Consider the following 12,112-nt stretch of genomic DNA (forward strand, 5'->3'; position numbering starts at 1 on the left):
CCTGCGGCTGATGCGCTAAGCAAATATGCATGCATATATGTGCATGGTCGGGTCCAGTACAGCAAGGCTGATAAGTTTCCAAAAAAAAAGGGGGGGGGGCTGCTGCAGAAACGATAACAGCAGATTAGCTTTCGGTGAGGCGCTAAAGACACGTCAGTACATGTGTACTGTCGGAAGGAAGGAGGAAGGAAGCAACTAAAGGGAGAAGGCAGGGAGGTTAACCAGAAAGACATCCGGTCGGCTATCCTGCACAGGAGGTTCAGGGAAGGGGACAAGAAAGATGAGGGAATTTAGTAAGGTTCATAATGTTCGATGATAGTTTCGGCGACTCCGAAGAGCACCGAAAGGATTCGATCGGGCGTCAAAATCGAACGATAACGTTCGACAAGCGCACGATCACGATCCATCCGGTTCTACCACGTTTGACAAGGCGTTACAAGCGTCGTCAGTTGAGTGTAGAAGTGAGAATGTTCACACGCCCACTCAGACAGCTCTGCGTAGCCCTTAACTGTTTCTATCTCTCAACGATCGCACGGTCGGCCAAATGTCTCATGAGTCGACTCACCCGGAGTCAGATCGCACAGCGAATTTATCACCGAGTGAGGCGACCTGTGAATTATTTCTGTGAACTTGAGTCCAAGTGCGCCCGTTTGAGAGCAATCTTGGCGAGTCTGAGCACGAGTGAGCCCAAAGCGCAAAAAAAAAAGTGCAGCTCGTTTATCATCACTAAACAAAATATGTTTAGTGTGCCTGAAAGAGCTCACCTTATTCTTCACCGAGCAATGCTAGCAATGTTTGGAGCATTTCATTTAATTTTCGAGACCGATTAATATTAATAGTTTAATAAAAAAAATCACGCACCATCTCTTGCACATCTCGTTGCAGGTCAGGACGCACCTATGGCTCCACCAGGCCATGCAGGGTAAGTACCAGCCCGTATGGTATCGTTAAAACACCCAAACACAGAGGCATGCAAATATTAAACTTCAAAAACGAATGGAATCGAACAATGCCAGATTTAGGTAAGCATAATTTAGTAGACCTCACATAGTTCAAAAATACTCGGCTGGCATGCTCACAACTTATATAAAAACAGTATTCCACCTTACGCTTTAACCACAACCAAATTCCCATTACCAAATTCAACCAATACACTTAAAGCTACAGCTAACAAAACGAGAATGGTTTACGAAAAAAAAAGTCATTTCACGGAAGGTACCCGTGGGTTGACTGTTGTCATAAACCCGAAATGAAACTAGCTTGACAACAAACCCAATTTCAGCGAAGTGCTTCCTGATGTAAATGATTAATAAAACAGACTCATTCTTTTCTTTAATGTGGCTAGAGACAATGTTTCGTGAAATCACCGAGTCTTCTTCAAGGCAGAAATTTTAAAAAGGCATGATAAGTTGCCAGAATGTTGGCTCTAGCGACAAACAATGTTGAAGCATTTTTTTTTATCTCTTCCAGACCTTCGTGTTTCCCTGAACTTCTATCTTAAGGTTCAATGCAGGCGCTTATAAACGCATCGTTCGCAGGCCTGCCCGCTGCTACTGCCGCTTGTGTTCCGTCCTCTGCACAGTTCTATTTCATTTTTAATGCAGCCCAGCAAAGAAACGGTGCGCAATACCTAACATCCAGCTGAAACATGGGCACGTCTTATGTTTATGTACTCCCCTCCTACACCCCTACGCCCCTAAACCCATTTTTTTTTTTTTTCAGACCCGGAGCCTTCGGCTTCGGAGGTGCACCCGGCCAATTTGGTGGCGGATTCCGTGGCCGCCGATCCGACTTTGACATGGCCGGGTAAGCAAACTCAACCTTCAACGCCCTATTGAAACGATCCGTATGCGATGTCCAATGATTGCGTATGTTTCCGTAAGGATCTTACGGAAATATATGGAAAATATACAGGAAACATATGTATTCTTACGGAAACATACGGAATCATTGGACATCGCATACGGATCGTTTCAATAGGGCGCACACAGCCGCCATCATGACTTAGCCATCGACATTCCTGCAATGACCTAAAGGAGAATTGGGCACTGGCACTGCGATCATTCAACCATCATGGGAATCACGGGAAGTACAGTCTTCAGATTGGATAGCGTCAGATGGCAAACTGTCAATGAATTCTTGTCTGCAGTTTCGGTTTCGCTTTTCGCTTAGCGTTCGTAGTGCGGCGCACTGCGCAGCAGACAAAATGATCCTTTTGCGAAACAAGCTGAAGACAACCAAGTCTCTTGGTTCGCTACGACGTAGCGGATTTAGAAGTTGAACTTGATAGTTTTCACAACACCTCGTGCCAATAGCGCTAATATTTCTCAAAATCAACATGTGAATACGAGGGCCGTACTAGCGGAGGAATCCGTAGATTTCAACCACTTCTAGTGTTCTACAACGCGCACCTAAATCTAAGCCCGCAGACATCAAGCATCTACTTCTGCGTCAAACTCCCCGCTGTGCATTCGTGAGCGCTCACATAGCTTTTCATGTTAGTGCCAGAAACTAGACAGCTTATGCTTATGCGTCCGGTCAGAACTCGTTGAAATGGGGCGGCGAAGTGGTATGGACGCACTATCACGTTCATCCGACTGCTTAACAACGGAACCAGAGATGCGTTGGGGGGTAAACCATTGGGACAGACGCCCCCGGCATCCCACCAGATTACAGGACAAACGATTCTCGCCACGTACTAATAGAACAAACAGACAACGATACCAAACAAGGTCCAGAGGATGCTGTCACTATAGTGATTGTGATGTAAATGTGGAAACAAGCAAAGTGGACAAAGAGATAACCGCCAGATGGCAGGGACTGTACATGCGACCTGCGAATGACGCGTCCGATGCTCTAGGAACTGAGCTACAGCGGCGGCCATTTCCCTTCCTCCCTGTCTCCAATAAGGGATATTATGGTCGAATTTGTGCAGGCATTACTTCATTCACGGGTTCAAGCGAACTTTACGCAATAACTTTTTTACATACAAAAGCTTGAAGTAAATCTTAACCGGAAATCACTTCGTATCTTTTCGTTTGAAGGTCGGTAAACAAGCATCGTGAATCTCAAGAACGAAATTCATCCGAAGCTCATCCGAAGCCTGTACTCCCCGTCATTCTCATGCTGGTTGAAGCGCCGTTCAAGGAGCCCCGCACACAGTAAACCGGTTTGCACCCTTAAGGAGGCTTTACCGTGTCTATAACTGACACCCTTATCTCTTAAGGAAAGGGTGTTTTCACCAATCTAAACACTCATACTACAAGTTGTAGCCACTGGCCTATAGCTCCCTTATCATGGGGCGTTTCCCATGGCCTAAACATCTTTATCACTGAAAAAAATAACGTGAAAAATAATATGTTCCAGTCAGTGTACATGCAATTACAGTTGGCATCAGCATGACAAGTACACGTACGCGCGAACTGTACACACAATAGAGTGCATTGTAAAATACCCCATGGACGGAACACTCGCGCTACACGGACCTAGAGTGGACATCTGGTATATATAGCCACAATATCTTAAGCTGCCTTTCAGTGCCGGTGGGTATGTATAAATATAAAAAATGAAGGGAATAGGCGTAAATTCGTAGTATGCTTCTATGCAGCCCTAAGAGAGACATCTTTTCATGTGAACTCAACTCGGTTACAAAGGCTTTTTAATTAGGGAGTCCCAGTTATCACCTGGCAGCCGCGGTAGGGTCATGGGTGTTTCGATAACCTGTTGAACCCTTACGACTAAAGGGTATTTTATTTTGAACATCGCCCCTCAAAAGATATTTGGGGGAAGGGAACATTCTTACACTATAACATTTGCAAGTTTTTGTTAAGCAACGGGGTGTGTTTTCGTTGTTTGAGTTTCCCTTAAGGATGTAAAGTGGTTTACAGTGAATAGACACCAGCACCAGATTTCCCTCTAGGTAATATAGCACAAAATTCTATGCACTTTGTTAGGCTTACGTTAAGCCTATCAGACTTAAATGCCCCTTGTTAAGCTTTTCCAGTTAAATATTTTCATTTAAAACAGTTAACGGTCACATCGATTGTATAAAAATCATTTTGCAGCCCTCATGATTCTCAAAATTCAATATAAAAAGTTCGTTCTATGAGAGACACGGTGGGAGTCAGGCCTAAGCTAAGCTTATCGTGCCTCATACCGACTTCTTTCAGTCACGTAGTTTCGCCACAGAAACTACGTGACTCCATAAACTTGCTTAAATACCAGCAGCACAGTTGTGAGACATTTATTCTTGCAGCGTTGGCACTTTTTTTTTAGCGAAGAATCTGAGTTTGTTATTTTGAAGGACACGGTGTATAGTTAGGCTTAACTAAGCCTATCTCGTTCCCAAAGGTACCGCCAGGACGCCCGCCGGGAGGCCCAGGGACCATATCGCGGCCGGCGCGAGGCCTTCTTCGGCATGCAGGACGAATAGGAGTCTCGGAAAACACCAAACGAATAGGAGCTGCGCATCGCAGCCGTCACTGGATGACGAACGCGTAGTGCAACAACAACGTCGAGGTCGCCGCCCGGGACGCAGAAGTAAAAATGATCTCGCATCTGCGAGCCATCTGCGTCCCTGTTATGTATACGGGAAAGGGGTATAAAAAGAATGAAAGCAACTAAAAATATGCACTGTCTCCTTCTTTTGGCGCCAAAGGCTGAGCCACTATTTTTCGGTAGCAAGGATTAACACTGACAGCCGGCAAATTCAAAGGAGAAGTTAGAGACCGAGAGAAATGTTTTAATGAAGAGCTTGTTTTTTGCCTTACACGCTACTCCAAGTGCTGGGTGAAGATTATAACATATACAGTGATAAACACCTGACACATACAGTCACACACGTAGACTGCATTACTCACAGTTTCATTCAGGCTAGTGACCCGCAAACAGTCACCCAATAGTTCACAGTGCATACACATGAGTCATGCAATGTGCCATTGACGACTGAGGTGAATACCTCATTACCATTTGAAACACGATACAAGCTGACGTTTAATGGGTAATTCGTAAAATTATCGTGTCTATGGAGACCATGATAACATGTCACATAACGAACGTTTCACTGGAGAAGTAAAACAAGCACTCTCGCTTTATCGACCTGAATACTAATCAACAGTTGATCTTATATTCGGCCGACCCTGCACACAGAAAGCAGAGGCGTGCCCATTGTTCGACAATACGGGGAAGGTGCCAAGTTTCATTGCAGTCCTAGAGTTTCCTATAAATACACTAGAGGGAATTCGGGCGCTAGTGTCTAGGGAAGCTGCAACGGACGGCACTTCAACTTACACGTGAACGATAGATTTGTCTAATCTTGGTACATTCGGCTCCATTTGGCTTCGCGTGACCTGGCACTGCATTGTGATCAAACGAAAATCAGCAAACGTTCAAGCAGTTGCACTTCAACACCTTTACCTTTTAGGCTCACCATATCAAATAAGGTCATGAAGCTCACAACGGCACGTTCTTTTTATTGGAAGCAGGACCAAAGCGAGCAATAGACATTGCTACAAGTGCGTCCCAAGATCGCAAGCACGAAGACTTGGTAAATCTGTGTACTACCCATCACTCCCATGTACAGTTAAATTTATGAAACTATGGCTGCAGCGACAACCATACCCTCTGGTCAAGCCCACAAGAAAACGTGCCCCACAATCGATTAAAAATATTAAAAATAAAGCGATGACACGCCTCTCAGAATGGCCTGCCTCTTGTTCCTGGCTTTCCGGGAGAAACGCGATTATATCGTATTTATGTTTATCTCATCATGTAGAGAGGGTCCCGGTACGGTTTCCTGACCTTGGGAACCTTTTCTGGTATATTCTCAACGATGTAACTATACTATGCAAAATGACGGCGATATTTTATTTATTCATTTATTTATTTATTGTAATTACGCAGTTCTTGACACGCAAGGTTGTGGGATTTGAGCCCTTTCACTATCGTAAGAGACAAGCGTGACCATTATCCTGCTCTTATAGAAGTGACAAGTCGGAATGAGTACTAGCAATGGGCAAACTTTGCGCCTCGTTTTACGTAATCAGGTGGAGATACACGACACGTAACAATACTGACTTTTAAACGTCGCATTTTAATAAGAGCTCAAGATATACAGAGTGAAAGAGAGAGAAGAAACTGCATCCAGTCCCCATATCCCCGGAATAGGAGTGCTTTGCACCGCGTTTTCATCAGCTGTCATCAGAAGAAAACTCGCAGGAGACCCTCATGCTTTCGCCAAAGACAACTAGAAGGCTGTCTTCTTTTTCATCTCAATTTACTGATCCACCGCCACCCATCCGAAAACATTCTGCGCCTAATGTGATTTTGCAATGCTTACAGGACCAGAGGCATTGCACACTTTCGGCATCTCCCCTGATTTTTATTGCCTCTGCGACCGGTCCAAGCAAAGGTGACATGTGTTTGAAGTAATCATGTGACGTCACTTTATGTGACGTTACGAATTCGCCACAATGTCGTCACCAATATTGACGACCTACGACAATATCATGACGTTATATGGTGACGCCTCCGCATGATGACAACCTTTTGCATCACTCGCATTGACCCAGCCGACGCAGGACGCCGACACCGACGGCCAATCCTCACCTTTGATGGGGCGTCTAAGCATGGAGGGAGGAAAAGAGAAAGCACGGAGCATTACCTCACACGAGTAAAGGACACTGTGTCAGCCCAACACGTCATCAAAACATCATAGCGTGCGGTAGGTTTTAGTGCTCGCCGATGTGATTTTGAACCTCGTGCAGTAGATCTTAATGCTATAGTGCCTAGAATATTAGTACTCTCAGTTTTTTAACCTCGTCCGTGAGCCGGCCGGTCTTTTAAAAGCTACCGGGCACCATGCCCCGAAGTCTCGGCCAGTCTCGTTGCTTGAGTGCTGAAACACGTCACGTGTTGGGCCGACACTGCTGGCTTCAAAACGGCTTGGCTTGCCAAGGTGGGCTGCATGACGTCATGCCCTCTCCTTTCTTTTTTTTTTCCTCCACGCACTCAAGGCATTCGCCTCAAATGTAACGGTCACCTGACGCAGGTTCGGCTGATCCAGTGGGCACGTGGAGTGACGCGAGCCAATGCGCCTTAAAGTAAGCGCCCCACCCGACAAAGACGACCTCTCCTCGCGCAAATAAATCTTTTCTCTCTTCGTCTCTCCCTCCATAACGCTTTGCACAGAGACATTTCCAAAGCTGCAACGAGAACGCGCCGCGCCGATATTTTCAGATCCTTGGCAAACTCTGCTAACGCTTGTCAGCACTCGTCGAGTCGGTTGCGAAAGCGACCAACGGGATTCAATTTCCTCGCAGGCGCCCCACGCAAGCAACCGCGCCAAGCCGAACACGGCCGAAGCTGCACGCAGACTTTCCCGACACCGCGACGAATGGAAGAAAGCTCCTCAAGGCCCGAACGACCGACCCGTTATCCCCTCTTCGTGCAGCCGCGTTAGGTTTCGTGACGCAGGAACAAGTCCGATGCATACGGCAAAGTACTTACGTCGCACGTTAAGAGAAACCCTACGCCCGTCGCTTGATCGGGTTAACCGCGTGCGATTGCCCTAAACCAAAGCCCGCCGAGTGGACCGAAATCGGACCAAAGGGAGTGACGTAACGCGGCGGGCGACATTGGCGTCGGGTGCGTGAACGCGACGCATATGCGACCAACACGCCAACCTCGCAGCGCGAAGGTGACCCAATGCGACGCGCACATACGAACACGCTTGCGTAAGCAACACTGTTTCATATGCAGTTCTAACCGATGCAGTTATGGAAGAGCCAGCACCACATACATTTACTTTATTCATTTACGAATACTGCTGTCTCCGAAGACGAGACATAACAGAAGCGGGTACATGAGTTGGTAAAGTAAGCAACAGTCATTCAATGCATTACTAAAGGTATCCCATTATGTGGTTCACCAATTCTTCCACAAAGAGTTCATGCGGATTTTCTCGCAAGGAACCATCTAGTCTGTTTCAAGCAGGCAGCACCCCCTTAATCACACTTATATTTTAAAAAAGATCGGTTTCTCTGACACGCTGCTCAAACACACCCCTCCTGCCCAGAGGAAAAAAAAATGAGCATGATGTTTCTGCTTAGCTGCGTTTACGTTAAGCAGCAATGATCAGGAATCCTAAAGTTGTAGACACAAGTCTTTCGGTAATTTCTTTTCTCTAAGTGTTTTGTAAACTGTGCCGACATCTAAATTTCAAATTCTCACCACTGATTTGTCCGTCCACAAGACCACAGCCCGAAAAGCCGGAGCAACCGAGTTCGGCTTACCTGCGCAGAGAAAAGAGAAAGACAACATAAGGACAACTTACAAACAAGTTCGTCGGCGACTTATTAACTTACGGGCGTAAAACTTATTAATCTTTAGGACATCAAAGCGTCAAGCAACATCATCGGTAGGCATGCTCCATCAAGACCCACGGCTTTCTTAAATCAATCTAAGATTTGCTTTCAGCAGCAAGCAATACATCGTCATCGCAAACATAGGTGGCTTCGGCTGCTACGTCTATAAACGCCCGTGGTTCGAGAACAACCACTGTAATTAACGGCACTGCATGCGAAAGGCATTTAGCCACTCATTACACTCCTCTATGACCGTGATCACGCGAGGCACAATATGCGGCATGTGAAATAAATACTGTGGTTTCAAATAAATACTGTGTCAAATAAATATGTTTAGCCAAACGTGTGTCTAAACTCGCTAAGAAGCACGAACATGAAACCAATAATCGTAAAAAGCGTCAGTGCAGCGTCAGGCTGCAAGCACTGCTAAACACCGGGACTGCACGCTTCAGCTTTCGCTGGTTAACCATTTTTATTAGTACGAGTGCTTGGGCGGTGTTTTTTTTTCTATTTTGCATCACTCGCATTGATGCCAACCAACCAGGTAAGCAGGCCAGTTTTCGCGTTGGATGCAGTATCTAGGACATTTTTGCATCAATAAGTTATCTTTACCACAACAAGTTTCGTAACCTCACGGACAAACCTTCTAAGTTGACATGAATAGCCAATCCGCCCACCATTATGACTTAAACTCAGAAAGGAGCAACGCGCAGAAAATCTAAAAAAGGCCTTCTGATAATATCTTCGAAATCATGCAAAAGAATTACTTTAAAATAAGAAGAAAGCCTTTGTAAAGGCGTTCACGCAATGCCCGTGGTTCGATAAAGACCGCCTCAAGACGGACGACGTCGCTGACAGGTTCTCGCAACCTACGCAGCGAGTCGAGACGAGCCAAAGACGCTATTCATTGGACCTGTAAGAAGACGATTGCGCACGCTGTGGTCAGAGGAAGACCTCTACAGAGAGGTCTTTCTCTCTCTCTCTCTCTCTCTCTCTCTCTCTCTCTCTCTCTCTCTCTCTCTCTCTCTCTCTCTCTCTCTCTCTCTCTCTCTCTCTCTCTCTCTCTCTCTCTCTCTCTCTCTCTTCTTTCTTTCTTTCTCTCTCTCTCTATCTATCTATCTCTCTCCCTCTCTCTCTTTTCTCTCTCTCCCCCCTCTCTCTCCCTCTCTCTCTTTTCTCTCTCTCTCTCTCTCTCGAAAAGGCATCGAAATATGAAAAGGCTGCATCCCGAGCGCCCCAAACGTGGACGACTAGCCATTCAACACCGCTAATAGCTCTGCGAGAGCTGCCCCATTCGGACTGCTTCATTTAGGGTTTATACGTACGGCGCTTTCATCTCCCGGTCGCCCGCATCTCGAAAGTTTGATGAAAGCGTGGCATCGCTTAAGCTCGCGCAAGTGGCCCATCGAAAAAAACGCTCCACTCTAAAAGTGGTGCCGACAGACCCATAGATTTGTGGGGACACATAGAGGCGCGCTGTTATTCGAGGGGATCGCTTTAATTCGTCAGCACCGCCTAAACATCAATTGGAGAATGAGTGCCGCTCGTGCGGGGCTAGCCCTTATTCTAACACGCGCATTCATTTCTTGAGATGTGAGTGCGAGGAGAGAAATTGTGTGTGCGAGGAGAGAAACTGTGTGTGCGAGGAGAGAAATTGTTTTTTCTGGTCCGGCAGATTGAGGGCAAGTAACACCACCAAGGTGGGGTAGGCTGAAACCATTGGGCTGTGGACGCATCCTCTGCCTGCCGGGCGGCAATGAGATCGTCTTCAGGGGCCATGCTCATAGGTCGGCGAAAATTGCAAAGCTCTACCAGACTCACACGTGTAATATATATTTTGCGCACAGGGCTCACTCCACTGAAGTGCACCAAAATTTTCCTGAGCTGCACTTACACGGACTGACACTCGGGAAACTTTTCTTGAACCGTACTCACCCGGACTCAATCTCGCCAAAATATTTACTCACCCGGACTCACTCAGACTCAGACTCACAGTTTGATCAGAGTCTGAGTGGGTCACTCGCGAGCCCGCAAGTCTACAATTAGTGTTTGAACCATGATATCAATGCTCCTTAACACCAATATCTCGCATAATCAGTGCTCTTCTTGGCGCCGTTACATTTAGCAGCCTCAAATCGCCAACCGGGGTTGCTATTCCAGACACTGTCTAATTCCGCCATAATTTCATATTTCATAATGGCAGCATTTTAAGCAAATAAGAGAGGTCGTAGCAGCTCACTTGGCCAATTATCATCAATCAATGGCGGAATATGACAACATGGCGGCATTCGATAATTTCCAGAATAGTACAACGGTAAGGAGAGCTTTGTTGAAAGGGAATGACGACACAAGATGCATTTATCGGGAACTTCCCTGGAAGAGTCCGTAGGGGAGGGGTCGGTCAAGGTAACGCTCTACTTAATTCACGCCTCTGGTCAATAAATACTGAAATGGTGTATGCCCCGCCGCGGTGGTCTAGTGGTCAAGTTACTCGGCTGCTGACCCGCAGGTCGCGAGATGGAATCCCAGCTGCGTGTGTGTGTGCCGCGCGCATTTCTTTTCAATAAACCATTCTTACGTGTAAGCAGCAGTGTTATTTCCGGTAGTTTTCTCTTTCTTCTAGTGTCAGTGCGTGGCTTATCCAGTTTAAATTGAGGAATTTTTTAAAAAAAACCTTCCTCCTTCGTTTAAACCAATTACCTCCATCAGTGGTTTACACATGAGATGAAAATGATTGCGGCTAGTGTACTTAGGTTTAGTTGGACGTCGTAAAAGCTCATGTGGTCGAAATTAACATATAACCCTCTGCTACGGCGTCACTAATAACCAAATCATGGTTTCGGGACGATAATTAAAATCCAAATTATTACATTAGAGTAAAGGCATACAAAGTGACCCAAGCCAGCATGACAAATGAATGCCCAAGAAGATGTGCAGAACGACATACAGTTTTCAGGGAACCGTGACCACATCAAATGCATCCAAGCTGTACACTGTGACAGCCTCCTTTGCAAAAACTTACCACGACCAAATAGCCGTATAAAATTGCGAAAATTATCAATTCACAGATATTTCTGAAACTGCGTAGACTCGGCCAAGACAATAAATGCGCCACCTGGTGGGCTGTACATCAATTTCAGCAAACAACGAATAGCGAAGCCCGGTCATTTATTGCTTGGTCGCATGACCATAACCTTCAATAACGTGCTCGTTTTTTTTTTTTTACCAAGCGAGTTAAACCCCGAGACCACGTACGCTTCCAACCCCGCTACCACTCTCGACGCATGCACAACAGATCGTGACGCACCAAAAAATCCGGGAAGGCACTATCTCGCATCTTCCCTGATCATCAAGAGCGCGAGCTGTTATTCCGGGTAGACGCCACAAGCATGCAAACGCCGGCCTGTTTTCTTAGTAACAGTCGCTCGTTCGCGGAAAAAAATAACGCCGCGATCCGAGCCACGTAGCGGGTAGGGTTCCTCGGAAAATGTGTGCATCAAACCAGAGAGCAAGTAGGTTGAGGTTAGATAAAAGCAAGTATGTGCGTGTGTGTGTTGCAGGGGGGGGGGGGGGGGTGTCTTTTACGTACGTGTGGATAAGTCTCAATTGGTACGCGAACACATCCCTTCGTATATACACGCACGGTCACACGTAAAGACTCCCCGGAATAAGACCGCCTGTGGCCAGATTCCGCGAATGAAAGGCCACTTCGGCGACGAAAAAAAGGTAGCAGAAGTAGGCCGATTTGA

The 12,112-nt window shown here is 46.4% G+C and overlaps 1 protein-coding gene across 1 annotated transcript in view; it reads right to left on the bottom strand.

Moving 5' to 3' along the window:
* Positions 1-12,112, bottom strand: part of LOC119167161 (beta-1,4-glucuronyltransferase 1) — a 444,090-nt gene that overhangs the window by 287,613 nt on the left and 144,365 nt on the right. The window lies entirely within an intron of this gene.

This window comes from Rhipicephalus microplus, chromosome 6 (assembly GCF_043290135.1).
Source record: "Rhipicephalus microplus isolate Deutch F79 chromosome 6, USDA_Rmic, whole genome shotgun sequence".
Classification (NCBI taxonomy): Eukaryota; Metazoa; Arthropoda; class Arachnida; order Ixodida; family Ixodidae; genus Rhipicephalus; species Rhipicephalus microplus.